Source organism: Triturus cristatus, chromosome 1_2 (genome assembly GCF_964204655.1).
Source record: "Triturus cristatus chromosome 1_2, aTriCri1.1, whole genome shotgun sequence".
In the NCBI taxonomy this organism is placed as follows: domain Eukaryota; kingdom Metazoa; phylum Chordata; class Amphibia; order Caudata; family Salamandridae; genus Triturus; species Triturus cristatus.
The window spans coordinates 771,729,096-771,752,191 of record NC_140580.1 but is presented as its reverse complement, the minus strand read 5'-3'; the positions used below and the strand labels follow the sequence as shown (position 1 = coordinate 771,752,191).

At 43.9% G+C, this 23,096-nt stretch overlaps 1 protein-coding gene across 1 annotated transcript in view; it reads left to right on the top strand.

The window, feature by feature from the left end:
* The window catches only part of LOC146868007 (uncharacterized), a 170,190-nt gene that overhangs the window by 8,982 nt on the left and 138,112 nt on the right, over positions 1 to 23,096 (top strand). The window lies entirely within an intron of this gene.

Sequence of the window (23,096 nt, the reverse complement as noted above, 5' to 3'; positions counted from 1 at the left end):
ACTGATTCGGAAAGATTCGGTATTACTGATTCGGTATTTACCAAATCGGTAATGAGGCATACCTTCCCATTGATTCCTATTGGCCTGGAGGCCCATAGGAATCAATGGGAAGCCATTCACCATTACCGATTCGGTAAATACCGAATCGATAATAGGGGGAGCATAATCAAGGGTGGCAGGGTGTCACATTGACACCCTGTTGCACCCCTGAATCGTGCATGTGTGCACATGTGGCGCACATACATGCCCTAAGGGCATGTATGTCTGCCACATGGCACTGTCAAAACAGCAAAAAATAGATTTTTGAAAGGTATTCGATATTTATCACCAACCTGTATTTGGTGGTAAATACCGAATCCTGAATACAATAAAACACTCACTTGAGTGCTCCCTACATATGATTTAAGGATTCGGTAATTTACCGAATCTGTATTTTACCGATTCGGTATTTTACCGAATCCTTAAATCATGCCTTCTACATCTCAAATGCCTAAATACCGGTCGGTAACGGGATATTTACCGAATTTCGGCCGTTACCGAACGGTATTTAGCTACCTACATATGGCCCATAGTCTTGACAGAGATTCTTGAAAGGTGTGCAGCTGGCAACATATTGCTCCAGTCTCATTCACTTTCTACTGCACACTATATTTGCCAAGAAATCGCTTGTGCTCTTGCAACATCAACGTCCTGCAGGGGACTAAGCTGAAAGTCACTGTTAGCTGATTTTGCTAATTTTAGATGTCTTCTAATTCAAAGCCTCAAATGGGGGAACTTTGGTGGTCTGACGTTGGGGGTTGGTGTAGCAGTGCATAATTTGAGCCAGTGGTCTCTGGTACTGAGCACCAGCACTTAATTGTCGGCACCTGTGCTTTTGACAGCCCACTTCATGGAGGCGCTGTCTGTTTAATTTTGAAATGAGCGCAACAGTTGTTTAATACATTTTTAATACATTAAAAATGATTAATATCAATTGCCAAAGCCATTTTTATAGCTTTGGGCGGCCTGGAATTGTGCACATTGACACTCTTGTAGAAGTGTCATGTTTAGGACTAGTTATTGCCAGCGCAGGGAGCGGCAGTGGGTGGTACAAGCTGCAGTGGCCTCCTGACAAGGCCTTGGCACTTTTTTTGTTGTTGTTGCAAATAATGCACTGTGGTGTAATATGTTTTCTTATCCCTCCCATCGACTGGTCAATACAATCTGGCATTGTCCCTGAAAAGTGCGAGGGGGCACCTGGTCGGCCTGAGTTGAGGACGCGGGTGCAGGAATGAGCGACGTTAACAGGTGTTTAGTAATATCCATTTTACATTCTCACCAGCGACATCATCTAAATTTATAAAGCACTTTGGGCCAGATGTATCAGTTTTACCCATTCTGTGTCTATGGGAAAATGTGTTCATACATCTGACTTTATGTTCCAAATTGTATTGATTCTTTCATTTTTAAAATAGTTTTTCAACAACACTTTTCTGAATGCTCAGACGCTCTGATCAGTGATACCGCTTTAGGCCGTGATGTCTTGTGAGCAGGGCCGGCTTTAGGGCAGTGTGACTGGTGCGGCCGCACTGGGCGCTGACGTGTGGAGGGGGCGCCGGCCTCAAGGGGGGCGCTGTGTTTAGCAATAGCTTATGATTGGAGAGATGAGGGACACTTTTGCCCGTTGGTAGTGAGAGAATCCGAGGAGGCAGTCATGGGATGTGGGGGCGCCAAAAATGATTGTCGCACCGGGCGCCAACAGCGCTAAATCCGACCCTGCTTGTGAGCTGGGTGCAGTACAGTAAATAAACACAGCCATCGCGTCACTGTCCAATTAACTTTACCACAAGTTCTAAAGTGCCTTCAATTTCAGGTTATAATAGCTGTAAGAGAACTGTGGTGGTTCATACATTTGCAGGACACAGACGTGAAGAGTAATGACAGATTTGATGCAGTATAAAATGCCACAAATGATTAATATACCTGCTGCAAAGCACAGTATGTAACATTCATGTTTCCATATTTGTGTTTATTATTGCTTCCTCTGTGGGCTGCTGTTTTCTTTTAATTCAATCCTCTACCCATGTGGCAGGTCATACACTAGATGGTGTTTTTGTGAAGCATGCGGCTTTGGGCGGTTTCCACCCGCTGGGCTGGACAGACCATCTAGCGGTATCCTTCAAAATTACTCTGCTGAAGGACAGAGATCAGATGTAGCACAATTAAACCGTGTTTGGAAGGTGAAATAAAACCTCCACAATTATAGTAACTGCACTGAGTGAGTCATTAGGAAGCAATTATAGTTTGCTGCAACCTACAGTGGAGGATTTAAACACTTGGGTGATGATTGCCATCGATCAGCTTGCCTCTATTGCCACTGAGACTGGGAGCAGAGCCAAAGCATTTGCTTCTTGGCTCTCAGAGGATTTAAAAGACCATTGATGCCAGTGAAGAAGGCAAGTACAGAGGTGGAGGGCAATTCTTTCAAGGGAAGAAAAAGACAAGCATAAAGAGCTTATTCTCAAATACAAATGGGTCATCAGGATGGCTAAGTCCTCTTACTTCACTACTAAAATAAGTTCTGCCACCAATAGTCCAAGTGAACCAGTGGCATAGCTAGGCACTTGGCTGCCTGTGCCCCGCGGCCGCGCTAAAGAGCGGGAGGGGGGCAGTATTGGCGGGATTTTCTTCGTTTGCCGCTCCTGCGGCAAACTCATGTAAGACCGCCCCCAAAACTTGTGACGCCCCCCTCCCGCCCTTGCTACACTACTGCAGTGAACCTTTTAAAGTGCAAAAAAGTCTCTACATTCCGCCGGCACAGCAAGCTGTGGAAAACTCTCAAGGATTTTCCAATAGCGTGGCAGCTTATTTTAGGGATAACGTCCTGGAGATCATATACTCCCCATAGGTACATTTGATGAGTTTACTATATTCATGTCAAAGCCTACACTATGTGCCTTCCCTCCCATATCTCTTTTAAAATTAAAAATCTTGTCATGCTTTTGAGATCTGGCTCTCCAGAAGATCCGTGTCCCACAGCATTCTACAGTTGGCACTGGATCAGATTGCTGCCTTTCTTGAAAAGGTTTGCAATCAAATACCCTATTAATAGGAACCTTTCCCCAACCATGGAAGGAGGCAACAGTTTCCCCCTCAAAAAGAAACCCAATCGGGATCCTAAGGACTTCAAAAATCTTCATCTTATTTCTGAAACGCATTTGGCGTTTCAGCGCACGCAATACAATTTTTTAATTTATTTATTTACTTACATTACTCCGGTTGGCCATGAGTCGGAATTTACTACCCCCCTACCCTGCCCCTCCCCCGCCCCGCCCCACCGCCCCGCGGCACTCCCTCCACGGGCCGATCCTGCTGCAGAATGCAGCACACATAGAAACATGAAAAACGTGGCGAAATAATGATTTCTCCGATTTCTCCTCATTGTGCCTCCTTTACGCCTCCCCTGGGGAGGCGTAAGTTTTTGGCACAGCCTCAGAGTTACGATTTCTCGTAAATTTGGGGTAGTATCATAAAGCCAAAGATGTTGCTGGGAACGCCCCCAGCAACACCTATTGCACGCCCCTTTACCGCAGAAAACTGAGTTAAATGGAACAATATTTATAAGGCAGCACTAAGCCAAAAAAAGTGGCTTAATGCTGCCTCGTAAATATGGAGCAGGCTTTTGTGCCATGGTATGTCACAAAAAGTGACATTCCGGCGACGCAAGGTGCCTCATAAATGAGGCCCATATTTTTTAATTATTGCTAAGGATGGCAGAGGGGGCAAGGAACTGAAAGTGTGCTGGGGGAGCAGTGGACAGGAGGGGTGCAGAACGAATTTATACAAAATATATTTTAAAAAGCTAAGGAGGAGCAAGCAATGAACAACATTGGAGGGGGACGACACAGAGCGTCCGAGATGTGGGGCTGCAGAGATTTGGTTTGGAGTATCCTGCATGTGGTAGCGAGACCATGAAAACACTTGCACTCTCCTGAGTGCTTAAAAAAAAGAAAGAAATAGGGGCATATCAGCAAGGGCCGGCGATAATTATCGCTAAGCGCACTTAGCGCTAGGATAATTATCGCCGGCTATCGTGGAATTTTATCGCTGAGATAGCGTGCTATCAGCAACACTTATCTCAAAAGCGATAAAATTCCTCACGCTAACAGCCAAAAGTGAGATTATCGCTGGAAATCCAGCGATAATCTCACAATTTTGGCGTTCGCTTGCTGATAAGGCAGGGCATACTTAGCCATTATATCCTCCTTACATTGGATATAATGTCTAAATCAGGGTGAAAGCAGGCGTAAGAAAAGTAGCGTTAACTGTGGTTAGCGCTACTTTTCTATGCCTGTTAGCCATTCCCTTGATAATTGGAGAAATGTCGGTTAGCGACATTTCTCCAGTTATTTTGGGACGGAACGCCCACTTTGCATCTCATTAGAGATGCAATGGTGGGCGTTATGGGAAAGGGAGCTAAAGCAAGGAATCATGCGTTAGCGTGACCTTGCTGATTAAGCGATAAACTTATCGCCGCTTTTCGTCCGAAAAAGGACGCTAAAGCGGCGATAATTTTTTATCACTCGCTTGCTGAAATGCCCCATAGTTCTTTACACTGTGGGCAGAGGAAGGGTAAAAGTCAACCTATCAAAAGAATGTTAACGAGGCTATGTACCAAGAGTGGGGCAAAAACCAAAAGAGGAAGTCAAGTTATTGAATAAGAAGCAAGCAAATTAAAGTGGTAGTGGGGGCACCCAAAAGGAAACCGTGATATGGCTCTACGCTTACTGCACTCCTTTGGTATGGTCCATCAGAGGCTTTTGCCTTATGACAGCCAAAAGCTTCATGATATGCTAGTCCTAAAAATGCATGCATGTTACCTGATGGATATTGAGCAAGGTTTATTCGCTGTATGTGAACCTTGTTTTGTTCAATGTGAACGCATTTATCTGTGGATGGTTAGTGCCCTCTAGTGCACAATGCGTGAACAGCTCGAAAGGGGATGCAAATACAAGCGAGCTGAGGTGTTGCACTGGAGTAAAGCAGGCCAATCTACACATCTAAACTACACCATCAATGGACCACTGACTGCACATATTACTAACTCGTATGAATGAGGAATATTAGAAAAACGTTTTGTGTAGACTTTGACTACACGTTGCATTGGTGTATCATAGGCCCTAAGGCAAGCATGGCAATTTGTCCATTAGTATAATACAGCTATAATTGGGGTGCAGTGGACCCCTGAGACTCTAGGAGCCCATTGATCGCTATAGCCAGCTACAGTTGTCTTTTCAGTTCCCAAGCAGTTGTGTAACCTGATTTTGGTTTGCTGTCTTCTACTTTTCTGCCTTTCTCTCTGTGGCTTGGGGTCAAACTCTCATGATGCAGGAGAAGTCCCGAGCTCTAAAAATATGTGCCAGTGCACACCACATTCAGACACCATCACATATCACACACACTGGCGACCTGGCTAGTGGCTACTTTCATATAGTTAGACATCTTACAAAGCTCTGCACAGTCCTGATCATTTTAATTTTTACATCTGTTTGTCTTTCAAACTATTACGTCTAACGACCCTAAGCCTCTGGAATGAAAAGACTTCTATTACCTAACAGCTTGAGGACCGGAAAGGCATTTTGTCAGAGTACTCAGGGATTTTAGCCCTGGGTTAGGTACATTTAACTGAGATTGTAGGGGCTTATTTACAAGCCCATTGCGCCACCAGTGCATCACTTGTTTTGATGCTCCGGAGGCGCAGTGTGCTGGCCCATATTTACAAGGCCACGCACGTAAAGTCACCGTGCATGGCTTTTCATGGTCTTGTAAATTTGGCCCCCATTCATGCTTTACTCTGCGTTAAAGGGGTGTTCCATGGGTGTTGATTTGGGTGTTCCCACACAACTTCCATGGAACCTGACTCATTCCCTGATTGACAAGGTTTTGTAAACCTGGGAATGCATCAGATTCCTACGCCTCCCCAGGGAAGGCATAAGGGAGGTGCAACAAGGAGCAATAACTTTTTTTCTCCTTGTTTTTCCTTATTCTATGTGTGCTGCATTCTGGGTACATATAGAAAGAGGAAAACACCTCTCGTGACTGCTTTTGAGTAGGAAGATGTCCATTCCTGCACGAAAACAATCACTCCTACACCGCAGACACCCTTGCACCATGGCTCAAGTGCACCTGTGTTAGTGCATGGCAGCGCATTGTGTGCCAGCTCTGAGGAAAAGGACTCTGACAGTCCCTGGGAGCGTGTGGGTTTTCTTTAACCCGGCTGTAAAACACAGCTGGGTTGGGAAAGCATAAGTGTGCATGTCTGTTTGGCCAGCCTAAGATAGCCAGCTGTGCACTTATAAGTTCACACTACTCCTCCTCCCTGCCTTGCCCCGCCCGTACTCATTGCCTGGCTCAGACAGCGATACATAAAATTATAATAACATTGTGTTATTATCATTTTATTTATCATCTACTCTCTCTCTGCAGTGGGGTGATGCTCCTTCGCCATTGCACGAGAACCACCACTAGCAGCATACATAGAAAAAGGAAAAACGAGGAGAAATAAAGGTATTCCCCCTCATTGCGCCTCCCTCTGTTAATGTAAATCAGAGTGGTGGTTGAAGTCAAGGTGTTAATGTAAGCCAGAGTGGGGATTGAATTTTGAGGTGTAATTGGTGTCAAATGTGTAATTTTAGCCAGAGGTGAGAGCAGAGTCAGAAATACGATTGAAACCAAAGGTGTGATTGCAACCAGATATCTGATTGCAGCCTGGGGTGTGATCTAAGTCTGGGTTGGTATTGGTGTCTGAAGTGTGACTGGAATCAAACGTGTGATTGCAGCTAGAGGGGTGACTGCATTAAAACAACTGATTAAAACCAAAGGTGGGATTTCAGCCTGGTGTTTCATTGCAGCCGGATGTGTGAATGGAGTCAGAGGTGTTAACAATATTCCTGACTATGCCACTGGTTGGTTGGTTTGTAATTTTTATATTGATGTGAAAACAGAAAGCGGCCATCATGCTCATCTGGCTACCTAAAAGGCACTCGTTAGTAAATCTGAAGTAAAGGAAGTTACCAAGTCCTGTGAGAGATCATAAGTAAAAGGAAAACAATACGGTCCCTGGGTGTTAATGATGCGGTTCGCTCATTGTGGGGTTCTGAGACACTGCGGACAGAGTCTACCGTGAACAAGTCTTAAGCCCTTGTCCTATAGATGCCCTGAATGTGAAGTATGCATAATACATAGCTTGATTTGTAGGCTGTGAATATTGAATTCAAAATATTGATGGGTCACAATCTTATGAGCACAATATTGAGGGACAACATATCAAATGGTAAGTTTGTGTTTATTTTGTATACCTAATTCCACATATACAGGCCTTTGTAATATATATTGAATGGTACATAGATGTGCTGTTAAGAAAAGCAATTCGTTACCTCACTTTGCACCTGTTTGTAAATTTGTCTCTAGATATTGTGATTAGGATATTGTAAACCATCAATATTTTGGATCTGATATTCTTACTACAATCATGGATTGATGCTCTGGGCCAATTGTGGTGTTGTCCTGAGGTGATTATGCTATTAATGGAGTCCCCCACAAACACACTGGTAAATAATGATTGTGTTGTATGGTTTAGTAATGAATAGAAGCTGTAAAAGAGGGGTATGCTAACAGCAAGGCAGAAGATGTGGAACTATCCAGATAATTTTGTTTGGCATGGTTTATTCTCCCTCACCAGAAATGAATATAGAGATTGTATTAAAAGGTGTAAAGCAAATAATATCTAAGAGTGGGAATGACTGATTACTTGTCTAAAGGGAAACAATGTGATGAAATGTTGGTCTCATAGTGAAAGGCTCTAGTAAGAGAGTGACGGATCAGGACTGAACCTTTTTGGGAGATGCATGGGAGGGTAGCTTTGAACAGGACTGCAGCCCGAACCGCTGGATGGAATTTCACCAAATTTGGCAGAAAGCTCACTTTTGGTCCGCAGATTGTGCTTTCAGTTATTTGGTGTAAATGTATTTAGTAGTTGTCGGAAAAATAAAAGAAATTCAAATTTGTTTATCTGGGATTGTGACGACTGTGTGAATAATAAAAGCTCATGCAGGGAAATGCAGTGCTCTGATTGGCTGCCAACACTTCTGTCAGGAAGTGTTGGCAGTCATCTTGGGACTCTGCTTCAGCCAGTCCCCAAACAACATGAAAAAAAGAAAAGGGGGCAGAATAGGAATACTGGAGGGAGGTTGTGCAGACCTCCCTCCTGGACTTCTAGAAGTCCCATGGATCAACACCTCCCCGGGCTTTGTTTTTACTAAAGAAGAGGGGCTGCATGGACCTCCCTCCTGGACTTCTAGAAGCCCTGTGGAACGCCACCTCCCCAGAGAAATTAAAACAATTGGTAGGGCCACCACTTCCCCGAAGCTTTCTTTTTTTTTTCTAAGAAGGAGGGATGTCATGTGCCCCCCCCCCCCCATTCTGGGCCATTCTTAGCCCCAAGAACCACCACCTATGGCCCTGGGGATATGCAGGCAGGGAAAGAGATGAAATGATTGCTCCTGCACGGAGGGAGCGACCTTTAAAGTAGCTCCGTCCTTGCAGCAGCAATACCGGCTGCTCCCCCAGGAGGCGGTGATCCTGCTGGGACTGTAGGGGTCTTGACTCCCCCCCCCCCCCCCGTGGTCCTGGTGGAACGAGGAGAAAGAGGCAAATTAAAGGTCAGAAATTAGCAGAAAGATGCAAGGTAAAGGTCAGAAACTAGCAGGAGAGGCAAAATAAAGGCCTGCATTGAGCAGAACGAGGCAACATAAAAGTGACAAAGGAACATAAAGAGGCAAAATAAAGGTGAGAAACGGTCAGAAAGAGGCAAAATATAGGTCAGAAACCAGCAGCCAGAGGCAAAATAAAGGTGACAAGCAGAATGAGGCAAAATAAAGATGAGAAACGAGCAGAAAGAGGCACAATAAAGGTCAGTAACCAGCAGAAAGAATCAAGATAAAGGTGCGAACCAAGCAGAAAGAGGTCAGCAGAAAGAGACAAGATGATAAACGAGCAGAAAGAGATAAAATAAGGCTGAGAAACGAGCAGAAAGAGGCAGTATAAGGGTCAGCAATGAGCAGAAAGAGGCAGAATAACGGTCAGAAATTAGCAGAAAGAGGCTGAATAAAAATCAGCGACGAGAAGAATGAGACAAGATAAAGGTGAAAGACGAGCATAAAGAGGTGGAATAAAGGTCAGAAATGAGCAAAAAGAGGCAAAATAGAAGTCAGAAACGAGCAGCAAGAGGCAGAATAAAAGTCGGAAACGAGCAGAAAGAGGCAAAGTAAAAGGACAGAAAGTGGAAAAATAAAGGTCAGAAACGAGCAGAAAGAGGCAGAATAGAGGACAGCAATGAGCAGAAAGAGGCAAAACAGAGATCAGAAACGAGCAGAAAGAATTAAAATAGAGGTCAGAAACCAGCAGAAAGAGGCAAAATAAAGGTCTGAAACGAGTAGCAAGAGGTAAAATTAAGGTCAGAACCGAGCAGAAAAAGGCAAAATAGAGGTCAGAAAATGAGCAGAATGAGGTTAAATAAAGGTCAGAAACAAGCAGAAAGAGGGAAAATAAAGGCCAGCAACAAGCAGGAAGAGGCGAAATAGAGGTCGGAAATGAGCAGAAAGAGGCCAAATAAAGGTCAGAAGTGAGGAGAAAAAAGAAGAAATTGAGCAGAAAAGGAGCAGATTCCATTCAGGCACTCATGCACATAGTTACAGGACAAATCAGATACTCTCACAGCCATTCACAGACCCATTCAGACACTCATGTACTCACTCACAGACAAACTTAGACACATACACTCACTCACAGACCTAGTAAGACACTCATGCAACCACTTACATAATTACTCATGCTCTCAACCACTCACAGACCTAGTCAGAGACTCACACACTAGCTCACAGACTCACTCAGAAATTTTCACACCCACTCGCAGACCCACTCAGAGTCTCATGCACTCACTCAGACACTCACGCATCCATTCACAGTCCCACTCAGACACTCATGAACCCACTCGCACACCCAGAAAGACACTTATACACTCACTCAAACACCCACTGAGACACTCATTCAGTCATTCACACACTCACTCTCAAAGGTTAGAGGTTACAGTTAGGAAATAAAATAAATAAAACTTAGAAAAGCACTGAAAAACCCAAAGGTTACAGGGACGTTATAGTTAGGAAATATAATTTAAAAAACCTTAGAAATTCACAGAAAAAAACAAAGGTTACAGGGACGTTATAGCTAGACTCATACAAAACCATTGAAATTCAGCAGTTATAGTTGCCTGAGCCATCGCTTATGCCCAGGCAATGCACTGCTTATGACTTCACATATTATATTAACTCATGGCATGGTCAGTGGCATCACTGATGACATCTCAAATGACATCACTGATGACATATTTCACAGAACCACTCACACGCCCACTCATACCCTATACAACCTCTCATACTCCTATTCACACACCCACACACCTGCTCACATGCCCATTCACAGACCCATACAAGTACTCAAACAACCACTCACTTATCCATAGAGCACACACCCACTCTTTCACTCATCCAGCCACTCACACAACCACTTACTCACCCATACAACTACTCATACAACCAGTCACTCATTCATAGAGCCACTGATAGAGCCACACATTCACCCATACATTTACTCACACACACACATACTTAGTCAAAAAACTTTGTGTAACTCCATGTAGCGGAGCAGAGTTTTTTCCTTCCTCAACAATTTCAAGTTGGTGAGCGCGAAAAAGGAAATTCCACCTCCCAGCTGGATTTCTCAATGCGGGTGGTCAGATTTCTCAACATATGTGGTCGCAGATGGTCACGACTGCTCGCATTGAGAAACATTCTGTTTGCATTGAGAAAGCTGCCGCTCAGGTAGAAATCTAATTGAGTGGCAAGAAAAGAAGCTGCACCCTCTTGCGCTGCACATGGTGATGTGTGTGCTGATTTTACAGTGCGGGACAAACACCCGACACTGAAAATCAACGCGAACAGCATGACCAAATGCACACTGCTGCTTGCAGAACCCTGCATAGCGCGGCAGAGTTTTTTTTGGTCACTTCTCGGAGTTCCGCTATGTGGAACTCCACAAACTCCACCCAGGCCTACTCAGCAAATATTTGAAATAGTGTAACTCATTAGTACCAAAGAAAATCTATAATTTAACTTATGTGGTAGCTTATTATATATCTTTAAATTGAACAAACTTTTGCTAAACAATCACACTCACTGGATGATGTCATCAGTGATTTTATTTGAAATGCCACTGACCATGTCATGAGTGATGTAATAGGTGAGGTCATAAGCAGTACATTGCAGGGGTTTAAGTTATAGTTAGCTCAGGTAACACTCACACTTATTCACCTATACAGCCACTCACTCGGTCACTCACAAACCCATACAGTCTCTCAACACAGCCACTTACCTATACAAGCACTCACATACTCACTCACACACCCACATAACCACTTACATACCCATTAACACATCCATACAAGCACCCCGATCCGCTCACTCATGCATACAGCCATTCACACAAACACTCATTTTCCAATACAGCTACTCGCACACCAAATCACTTAACCAAATGCACTCAAACAACTGCTCACTTTCTCATACAGCTAGTCACACTGTCACTCAGTCACCCCTACAGCCACTCACATAGTCACTCAGTCACCCATACAGCTACTCGCACACCCACTCAATCACCAATAAAACCACTTACCAAGGCACTCACTCACCCACACAGCTACTCACACTCTCACTTATTCACCTATACAGCCACTCATACACCCATTCACACACCCAGTCACTAACACACCCACTCACACATGGATAATCACAGTCACACTGCCACTCATATATTTTAGAAGTAGTATAACTCAGCAGCAGTACACCTAGTATATTAATGTAACTTTTGTAGCACCTTGTATATTTTATCGATGTTTAATATTTTTTCTTTTATGGAAATGTTTTTATCTGAAGAAAGATATGAAATGATAAAAAAAGAAATACAGAATACTAGCAATCTATTTGTTATTTAGAATACTGTGGGGAGGCAGAGGTCAGGGGCATGGACTTGGATGATTGAGAACAGGGAGGAGGGAGCAGAGGCAGCAAGTTGAACAAGGTGGGCAGGCGGGAGGGGCTGTGGCAGAACAGCGGACCATGGAGGGCAGGGGAAGGGGAGCAGGGGCAACAAACCAACCACACCAGACTGGCAGTAGAGACTGTGACAATGCAACAGACCATTTAGGGCAGAAAGGCGAGGCAGTGGCAGTACAATAATACATACCAACAGACCCGATTCAAGCAGGAGACTCCCAATGTTTTTAACCCCAAAAGGGCTTTGTTTTTGCTGTCTCCCATCTAAAATCTCCTTTTTTTCAATGTAAATCAATAGGGAAAATCAATACCCCAGAATTTTGTTTATAAAATCTCCCTCTTACCAAGTTGATTATGTTGTCATGTATGGTACATTGGAAAATAGAGGGCAGGAGGAATGGAGTAGGGAAATGGATTAGGACAATAGAGGGCAGGAGGTAAATGGGTTGGGGCACCAAACTGTCCTTACAGGGCAGTCCTCAGGGGTTGCAGTAACACAATACACCACAAGGGGTAAGAGGGAGGGCAGTGCGGCACAACAACACAACAGTACAGAAAGCAATAAGGAGGGAACAGGGCCATTCCTATGGACAACAGAGAGCAGAGGGGAAAGAGGCTAGGATAGCAAGCTGACCATACCGAACCGGAGGGGCAGTTGCAGAACAATAGGCCATGAAGGGCAGAAAAGAGGTGGGCATGGGCACGCCAATGGACCATGGAAGGCAGGAGGGAGGGTATAGGGGCCCACACTTGGAAAATGGAGGGCAGGGTGCATAGGGGCAGAGCAGGAGCAGTGAGCTGACCATGCAGGGCACAGATCTCGTGCACATAGTGTCATTGGAACCAAGCTGTACCCGGCTGATGAGTCCATAACTAGGGCAAAACTGGTTCTGTGTTGCTTGTGTTCCAATTAAGGGCAGACCTGTTTTAACAGTTGGGGCTGGACTGTTCCAGTCGGAGCAGGGTGAAGACTGATTTACATTTGGCTGGGTCCAAACTGAGCTGGTATGGTGTGCAAAATAGTGATTGATTGGGATGCGTAAGAGTGATTACCAGTGACTAGATTCTTTCAAGCATTCCATCGATCACTGTATTGTATACCTATTGGGCAGGTCGGATGGGCACTGGAAGCACAGCACACCATGAAGGGCAACAGGGAGACTGTGGTGGAATACACACAGACAACTGAGAGAAGGTGAGAGGGCGGTCATGGTAGCAAGCTGACCACATTGAGCAGGTGGGTGGGAGAGTGGCAGCACAAAAGACCACGCATGGCATGTAGGAAGGTTAGTGGCAGCACAGCAGCCATAGTGGGAAAGAGGGAGGGGGCAGGGTCATGGCCAAAGGACCACGGAGGGCAGAAGGGAGGTTTAGGGACAGGGCAGAAGCTTCACAACAGGACACGCAGGGCAGCCAGGAGGAGCAGTTGCAGCACAACCCAGCATGGAGTGCAGAAAGGAGTAGCAGCAAAATGGGCCATGGATGACGGGAGGGAGGGGATAAGGGCATGGAACTTAGACAATGGAAGGCAGGGTGGAGGGGCAGGGGCAGGGTCAGGCAGCAGCGATCTGACCACCCGGGCAGGCGGGAGGGGCAGTGGCAGCTCAACAGAACACTCAGGGGCATATTTACAATAAAGTGGTGAAGCATGTTGTTAAACCAAGAAGGCTAATGACATGCTTCGTCACTTTAGAAACGCAAGCCTGCACCATATTTACTAGAATGTGTTGCAGCCCTGCATTTCCCCCTGCGCTGGCGCTAACTTTAGCTGCCTAGCTCTAACGCAGGCACCCTTGAACCATACTGCAAGGGTCCCTGCCCTGAGGGGAAGATTTTTTATGTGCAGGAATGTACCACTTCCTGCACATAAACAATCTTTAAATGTTGTTTTGTAACTTCTGTATGTGCTGCTAAATGCAGCACACATAGATGTTGCAAAACTGCATTTTTTTTAAACGATTGTTTATGTACAGGAAGGGGGACCTTCCGGCACATAAACAATCATAGGCAATTTGCTCTTTTTATGTGTGCTGCACAAGGCAGCACACATGAAAACAGCAAATACGAGGAGAAATAATGCATTTCTCCTCGTTTCGCCTGTTTAAGACCAGGTTTTCCCTGGTCTAAAATTTGGCAGTCCTCTTATTTACTTGGCCATTGTAAATGTGGGGCAGCTTCAAAATCAATGGGTGTTGCTGTGGCATCCCCACCGCAACACCCATTATCCTCCCCTTTCACACTAAATACATCGTTAAAGGATGCTTTAATTACAAGGCAGTGCTAAGCCACGTTAATTGGCTTAACGTTGCCTTATAAATAAGGCGAGGCTCCTATTGCCATCACAATATCACTGAAAGTGACGTGGTGGTGATAGGGTCTTGTAAATATGCCCCTCAGAGTAGACAGGAAGGGCAGTGACAGGTCCCTGGATCATGGGCAAAAGGGAGGGACAAGGGGCATGCACACATACATTGGAGTGACAAACGCAAAAAGAACAATTGATGGACGGAATGCTGCACAATGTCAAACATTCACCCCAGTACAGAGATCTGGGCCAAAATCCATCGTTTTTTTACTCCCCATGCAATTCCAGTTCAGACCCAGCCATATGAAAATCAGTCTTGACCCTGTACCACAGACATTGGAGGACAGGTATAAGGAGAGTAGGGGCAGCAAGCTAAGCATGGAGGCTAAGCAGGATGGCAATGATAGGGGCAGAGATTCAGGCAACAGAGGGCAGGAGGAGTGGGAAGGCATATCAGACTAACTGGAGGGCAGTGACAGCACATTGGATCATGATGAAGCACAGGAGGGATGGGTCAGGTGCTTGGGCTCGGAGAACAGAGGGCAGGAAGGAGGTGGGTAGGGAAAGCAAGCTAACTGTGCAGGGCAGGTTAGAAGGGCAGTGCCAGAACAACGGCCACACAGGGCTGGACGAGGGGGCAGGGGTATAGACTTGGACAATGGAGGGCAAGGAGGAGAGGGCAGGGTCAGAAATCATGGACAGGGGCATCACAATGGACAATGCCACCCTGCTGTGCATTGTGACGGGCTTCTTACTTTCCGTTAAAAAAAACCTAGACATTCACTGGAAAAAAACCTGAAAAAAGACATAGGTGAAAATGTAACATAAAACATATCATTGAAAACCACTGAAATTCACTAGTTAAAGTTATCCCAAGTAACTATAACTCGTACCCTAAAGTAAATATATAACTTGTGTCCTCGCCGTGCACTGCTTTTACCCTTGCATATTAAATCACTCATGACATATACATTGACTACATTTATAACATTCCTAATCACATCTGAAATGCCATTATTGTTGATAATACAGTTGTTCCTTTTAATTGCAAAGTCGCCAAATCACCTACCAGCTCTGTCCGTTTGGCCCGCCCCTTCCACATTAGAAGTAAATAACATCGCTGGCTCTGGGTGGGTTGGCCACAGGGCTGGCTGCAGGTAAATCACATGTTGCCAACCCCCTTCTGTGCAATGCCAAAAGGCATTCGCAGTGTGGGGTGGGCTGCCTGTGGGAGGGTTAGCCGCAGGGCCAGACAACCGCCCACAGAGCATGGAAGAAAGAGGGTTAGCTTTATGTATGGTAATTAAATATTACTTTACATTAAAAACACCTAAAATTCACTGAAAAAAAAATCACTGATGACACCATCCAAGCTTCTTTTGTACACATTGCTCTATAAATGGGTACTGACTGAAATCCGAACAGAGGTTCAAGTTAAATGTCTAACATAAGGTGCAAAATTACAGTACTGGAAAATGAGAAAGAAGTGAAAAAATAATAATAATATAAAAAAGAATTGAAAAAAACAAAATTACAAATAATATTTTCAAACGAGTGATACCCCTACACAGATTAAAAAAAATGTACAAAATGTTTTAATAAGGCAATAATTATAACAACAATGCAAAATCAATGGAGCTCAATAAGTTACACAAACAACCATAGAGACAATACACTGTGTAAATGTTAGACCTGGCACATTGGCGTGAGTCTCCCTTCCATTTTTTCGCTGTGCCTCATGTATTTTTTACTGGTGTTAGTTGCTCAGGACACTGTGCCACTGCTGTCCAGTGCCACAGTGCAAGTGCTCCCTATTGTACATTAATGTATAATTTGTGATTCCATGATTGGTTGGTTTGGTTTACCTGTCAGACCCTAGTACAGTGGACCAGGAGTGCCGAGGGATTGTAATCCAAATGCTGCTGGTGGGCTTGCAGCACTGGTTGTGCCACCCACAGAAGCAGCCTGTAAAAGTGTGTCTAAGGTCTGCCATTGTAGAGCCTGCGTGCAGTCTGGTACTATCATGCTGACTGGGCAAGTGCACCCACTTGCCAGTCCCTAAACCTTTCCTTTTCTTCATATCAGACACCCCTATGGTAGACCCAAGGGCAGGGTGCATTGCAAGGATAAGGTAGGACATGCCCTGGTGTGTGTGGCATGTTCTAATAGTGAATTACAGCCATTTTCGTTTTTCACTATTGCAAGGCTACCTGTTCTCCATAGGCCAGAATGGGCAGTTGGTTATTACATTTTATAATCCTAACTGACTCAGGGAACATGGTAGAAATTCAAATTTAGTATGCCTGAACTCAGCATGATAAAATACACCTTTTAGTGAAGTTGGTTTTAACATTCTGTGTTTGAAAATGCCACTTTTAGAAAGTAGGTTTTTTTTTTCTAACCATTCAAACCTGCCTCTGCTAGGCTATGTGTATTCCTTTGTCTGGAATTTGAGTGACAGGGCTCGGGAATTCCAGGAGACAGGGTGAGGTGTCCCAGTGGTGAATAGAGAGATCTGCATCCAGATGGGTGGGAGGGGTTGCACCTGGGACCTGAATAGGGCTGTGCCTGCCTTCCACAATGCTGGCTCCACCTCCTGGGGAGCGGCTGATATCTCTGCCCTGCACAGTGAATGAAGAGAAGGAATCCTGTTAACAAAGTGCTCCAGGGCTGTACTTGCCTTCCACAATGCTGGCTCCACCTCCTGTGGGGTGTCTAATGTTTCTGCCCTGCACTGTGAAAGGAAAGAAGTCTGGTAAACAGAGTGCTCAGGAACTGGTTTGGACTGGGCAAAGGCCCCTCTGCCTTCAGAGGACAAAGGATTTCTGGGTATAAATATTGGGACCCTGATCCCAAGAAATTAGATCACTTTGGGAAAACAAGAAGAACCTCTGCTGCGGGAGGAACCAGAAGAAGCTGAGGAGGAAACTATCCCTGAAACTGGGGGGTTGGCCTGCAGTAGTTGTCTTACTGCCAAAGAGAGGAGAAAGGAACTTTGTGTGTACTTTTGCTCAACTTGTGAAGGATCTCCAAGGGCTTGGAAAAGAGCTTACCTCCTGCTGAAGTCTCAGGAACAACAGACTTCACCCCCCAGCTCCCCAGAGTTCTTTGGAAGTGCCTGCTGCTGTTGTTGGGCCTTCTGAGGGACTGCGTGTCGCAAGGAGCTGGAAGCGCGACTCAAGAAGGAGAAGCGTGCCGCCGTCGGAGCTGTTGTCATCGCATCTCGTAAAGTGTGGCGCCGCTGTAGCATCGCATCGAGTGGAAACGTCTCGCATCATCCAGGAAGTGTCCCGCAACGCCGAAGAAGCGTGTCGCCATCGCAGCCATCGTAGCTGACGCATTGCACTGCATCAAGAGAAGAGTCTCGCATCGATGAAGAAGCGTGTCCCCATCGCAGCCATCATAGTTGTCGCATTGCACCGCATCAAGAAAAGCGCCTCGCATCCACGGAGTAGCGTGCCGCCGTCGGAGCTGCTGTCGTTGCATCGTGGAAATGGGTGTCGCCGCTGCAACATCGCATCGAGCGGAAGCGTCTCGCAAACGTTGGAGAAGAGTGTCGCTGCCAAGGCCGCTGTCGTCGCATCGCGTAAAGAGTGACGCCGCTGCAGCTGAAGCATCGAGTTGAGTCTTCTCGCAACATCGGAGAAGCGTAACGCATCTGGAAGATCTTCACGTCTTTATTTCTTTGCACCAAAAACTTCATCGCATCAACATCGTTGCAACACTTTCGTTGCCCTGCGTGTCGCATCTAAAAGGTACATTGACTTAAAGTGTTGCATTTAAGAACTTAAGAGAACTAAGCAAAATCCTACCATCTAAAGTAACAGTATTGTGTGTTTTTGTCGTTTAATGGTCTTGTGGTAAATCTATATAAAGAATACTTATTTTTGATATAAAACCTGTGTGGTGTCCATTTGTAGTGTTGTCACTTGGTTACTGTATGTGTTCACAAATGCTTTACGCACTGCCTCTGATATAAGCCTGTCTGCTCGTGCCAAGCTACCAAGGGGGTGAGCAGGGGTTATTTTAGGAGTGTACCCCCCTACCCTGACTAGAGGAGGAGGTCCCTATTTGTCACAAGTACATACCTGTGCCAACTAGAGACCCCCAAGTCTAACAGTAAACAAAACGAGTGGCTGAGGAAAGTTACATATATGTACTTTGTACAAGCAAAATCAAAACATAGCAAAAAATGCGTCCTCTTTAATCAAGGCCACATGAAGGCGGGGACGGCATTTTGACCACATGAAAATTTGGTAGTCATCATCAGTACAGACAATAATGAATACCAAAGCATCCAATAGAAAATTCCAGTAATAAAATCTGAAAAAACGAGTATAAACAGAGGGGTATCAGGTGTCATATAATAACATAAGATCAATCATGATAGCTAAATCAGAGCTTTGTTTACACAGTGTATTGTCTCTATGTTTGTTTGTGTAACTTATTGAGAGCCATTGATGTTGTATTGTTGTTATAATTATCGCCTTATTTAAACTTTTTGTACATTTTTGTGAATCTGAGTAGGGGTATCACTTGTTAGAAAATATTATTTGTAATTGTATTTTTAATTTTTTTTATACTATTATTCTTTTTTCTCTTCTTTCTCATTTTCCAGTACTGTCATTTTCACTTTATGTTAGACATTTAACTTGAACCTCTGTTAGGATTCCAGTCTTTACTCTGCCCCAGGTTCAGGTCTTAGGGCTGCCCCTGTTGGTGGTAATTACTATAAATGGGTTCGGCATTAGAGCTATGAAAAAAAGTGCAAAATATCTCAAAATAAAATGAAGCATTGTTACTGCTATCATCCATACAACCCCCATAGGTAAAACTAGCTTGTTATGCGCAGCATTGATCCTATACTATACACTTCATGGGTAGCTTAGTTCATGTTGACTATAAACCACAGTATTCAATCTGTATACAACTGTTCAGGGGAAACCAAGTTCCTCCAGATACTCATGCCCTGCTACATAACAAATGTCCTACTACGGACAGTCTTTACCTGTATCAAACCCCCGAAAGTCATTGAACCTACACTGAGAAATAAATTGGATATGAGTAGAAAAGTGGGAACTGTCAACAATATTTTCTCTATGGAGAGAGTTTACTCTAAGCCACACGGTTTGCAGACAGTGAAACTCTCTTGAGAAATATACCACAGAGGATTACAAATTATCTACTAAGTACTGTGTACACTCAATTCAAAACATGTCCAAAGAGCAACCAATCACTTACAATAACCAAGGACTGGTCTTGCTAAAGATTATACTACTTGCAGCCTTCATACTGTGGTGAAAACCTTACAGAAAACCAATTTCTGTAGGAAAACAACCACATGTGCATAGATTACTGGTGCACACAGACTTCTATATTATGTAGAGATTGTCATGCTGAGATGATTCTATATAATAACTCAAAGCTCCTAACAATTCTTAATATGTTTCACATACAAACTGTGCCCTGTTAGAAACTTTGTCTTCAGAGCAAAAAATCTTGTGTGGAACATGCTGAACAAAAGTCATCAACTGTCACCTGCAAAAAAAGTTAGGTTTCAGTAAAAATATTTATAACGTGTTCAATACCTCTGCTACCCAACGATGCATTAGGAGCACATAGGTTTTATAAACACTTACACTCATTAGCTAGACACAGGCTGCACAAAATTAGGTATAAAAGTAATATGGTAGTTACCTGTCACTATGTAAATTATAAAAAATACTTCCACACTCGTTGATTGATGTCATCAGTGATGTTTTCAATTATGTCATATGAGATGTCATGAGTGATGTCACTGAGCATGTCATGAGTAATGAGTGTATGGTGGGAGCGATAGTTATTGTTAGCTTTGAAAGCATACATGAATGGACAAGCAGCTTTTTAAATGGCTGAAGGGCGTTCCCATCAGTGTTTAACTAAGGGCGTAAGAGAGGACTGTACCGTCCTGTTTTGATACCACATTCTGGCCGCCATCTTAGGTGTACAATACAAATATCCTGCCAATCGCTGTACTGACTTGCATCAAAGATGGTTTGCATCATCATAAAAATCACAGTTCATGACAAATCCTGTTTGGGCAGTGCGAAGCAAAGTCAGAGATGGTATATAATTGCACCACAGGAAGGCTGAATACTTAAGTCCCCTCTCACAATCATACTCTGTATGAGCCGCTCACTGTTAATCTCAGGAACCAATATCACTCCATCCTAACTGCGTTCAGAGCAAAGGCACTCATTCCTGCTAGCCCCATTCAGCCAGCTGCTACATTGCTTCCCAGGTGAATGACCATCCAAATGTGCCCTTCACCTCAGCCGCAGATTTAAATAAAGAGTTCATGTTCTCCATGCATCACTAGTCCATAAGCATGGTTCTGGCATTAGCCGACCACACCTGCTATCCGGCATTCACAATACATGATTACAAAAATTAATTCAGTGTTTTTTTAAGTTCAAAACATTAATGTTTTCACTGACATATTCACCTAACTAGAGCATTACTTTAACCTTTGTTTTTTTCAGTGAATATATATATATATATATCACTGAAAAAACCATAGGTTTCACACAAGTTATAGTTAGCTGTACATTTCACTCGTAAAAAACCAATGAAATTCCCCCGTTATAGTTAGTGCAGGCAACTATAACTCACGCGACCGCAATCCTCTGCTGATGCTAATACTGTATTTAGACACTTATTTGCCCATGTCTTCTTCCATTAAATTTTAGCTATACATATATTACAAATATTTTTTTTTCATAAAGACACATATGTCATCAGCAGAGGATTGCGGTCGCGTGAGTTATAGTTGCCTGCACTAACTATAAAGGGGGAATTTCATTGGTTTTTTACGAGTGAAATGTACAGCTAACTATAACTTGTGTGAAACCTATGGTTTTTTCAGTGAATTTGCAAGGTTTTTTAAATGATAATTCCTAACTATAACGTGTGTGAAACCTATGGTTTTTTCTGTGAATTTGTACGGTTTTTTAAATGCTAAGTTACTTTACGCCATTCGTGGCGTGCGCGCCCAGTTAACGCAGTTCGTTCCGTGCGCGCTCTCTCTCTCTCTCTCTCTCTCTCTATATATATATATATATATATATATATATATATGTATACACATGCGTATATTGAAGATATATACATCGTCAACGTACATAGATGTGGAGTTAAGAATAGTGAATGAATGCTTACTCATACAAATTTACCTTCACAATACTGTGATAGTTGATATTCTTGAGTCAATATTTTTGTAGGGAGATGTTTTCGTTGTAATATTCTGACATAGACTAAATCAATTCATGCTCTGTTCCAGAGATTTTGCAGAGTCGTTGCCTGGTGCCTACAACATAAGAAAGGACCCAGGTCCTGGCCTGCGAACAACTGCGCTTCTTGATGTTGAGGGAGAAACTATGGGGCATATCAGCAACAATCGGCGATAATTATCGCTAAGCGCACTTAGGCTAGGATAATTATCGCCGGCTAGCGTGGATTTTTATCGCTGAGATAGCATGCTATTAGCAACGCTTATCTCAAAAGCGATAAAATCCTAGCGCTAACTGCCTAACGTGAGATTATCGCTGGAAACCCAGCGATAATCTCACGTTTGCTTGTTGATAGGGACTCACAAACTTAGCCATGATATCCACCTTCCATAGGATATCATGGCTAAATCAGTCCTGAAGCAGGCGTAAGGAAAGTAGCGATAACAGGGGTTATCGCTACTTTTCTTAACGCTATGCTTCATAGCGTGGGGCTTGATTATAGGAGAAATGTCGCTTAGCGACATTTCTCCTGTCATGTCAGGTCAGGAACACCCACTTTGCATCTCATTAGAGATGCAAAGCTGGGTGTTAGGAATCCCCACGCTAAAGTAAGGTTTCACGCGTTAGCGTGACCTTGCTAATTAGGCGATAAAATTATCGCCGCTTTTCGGCCGAACACGGCCGCTAAAGCAGCGATAATTTGTTATCGCCTCCTTGTAAATATGGCCCTATATGCCCACCTTTAATTTTAGAGAATTTGACTACATGGATTACGACAAGTCATTGCTGTCCATTGTATCGTCTGTAATGTTTGCAAAGCTTTACATGATAGGAAACGGTTGCTCTGGGGATTTATATGTCATATAAGGTGGATTTGTAGAGCACTACCTGTCACTCATAAGGTATCCAGGTGCTGAATAGATTATTCAAGAGCTTTCAATCAGGTAAATTATAGATATTAACTGTCATTGTTGGGACTCGGTTAGGGCCTCCTGATGACACTAAAGTAATGTCAACCAAAGCTGTGTGGAGAGGCACTTCAGGAGAGATGGAGCCAGCACTTGAAAGTTCCAATATGAGAGTTGTCTAGCGTATAGATGTGCGCTGGCCTCGACGCTCTCCAGTCTTTATATGGCCGATTTAGTTGATTGCTAAATCTACGAGTGTTTAGCCCCCGAATTTGGGCTCCATGTGATTGTCACTTCTTACGTATGCTGAAAACCTCTTTTTGATATGCCAAGCGCCTATTGGCTTACAACAATAATCAGTTAAGCTAAACCAGTTTAAATCTGAAAACACCGGTTTATAAAAAATGTATTTAGTTGATTCTAAAAATCAACAGCGCAGATTATGCTAACTCTGTCCCACATTCCCCAC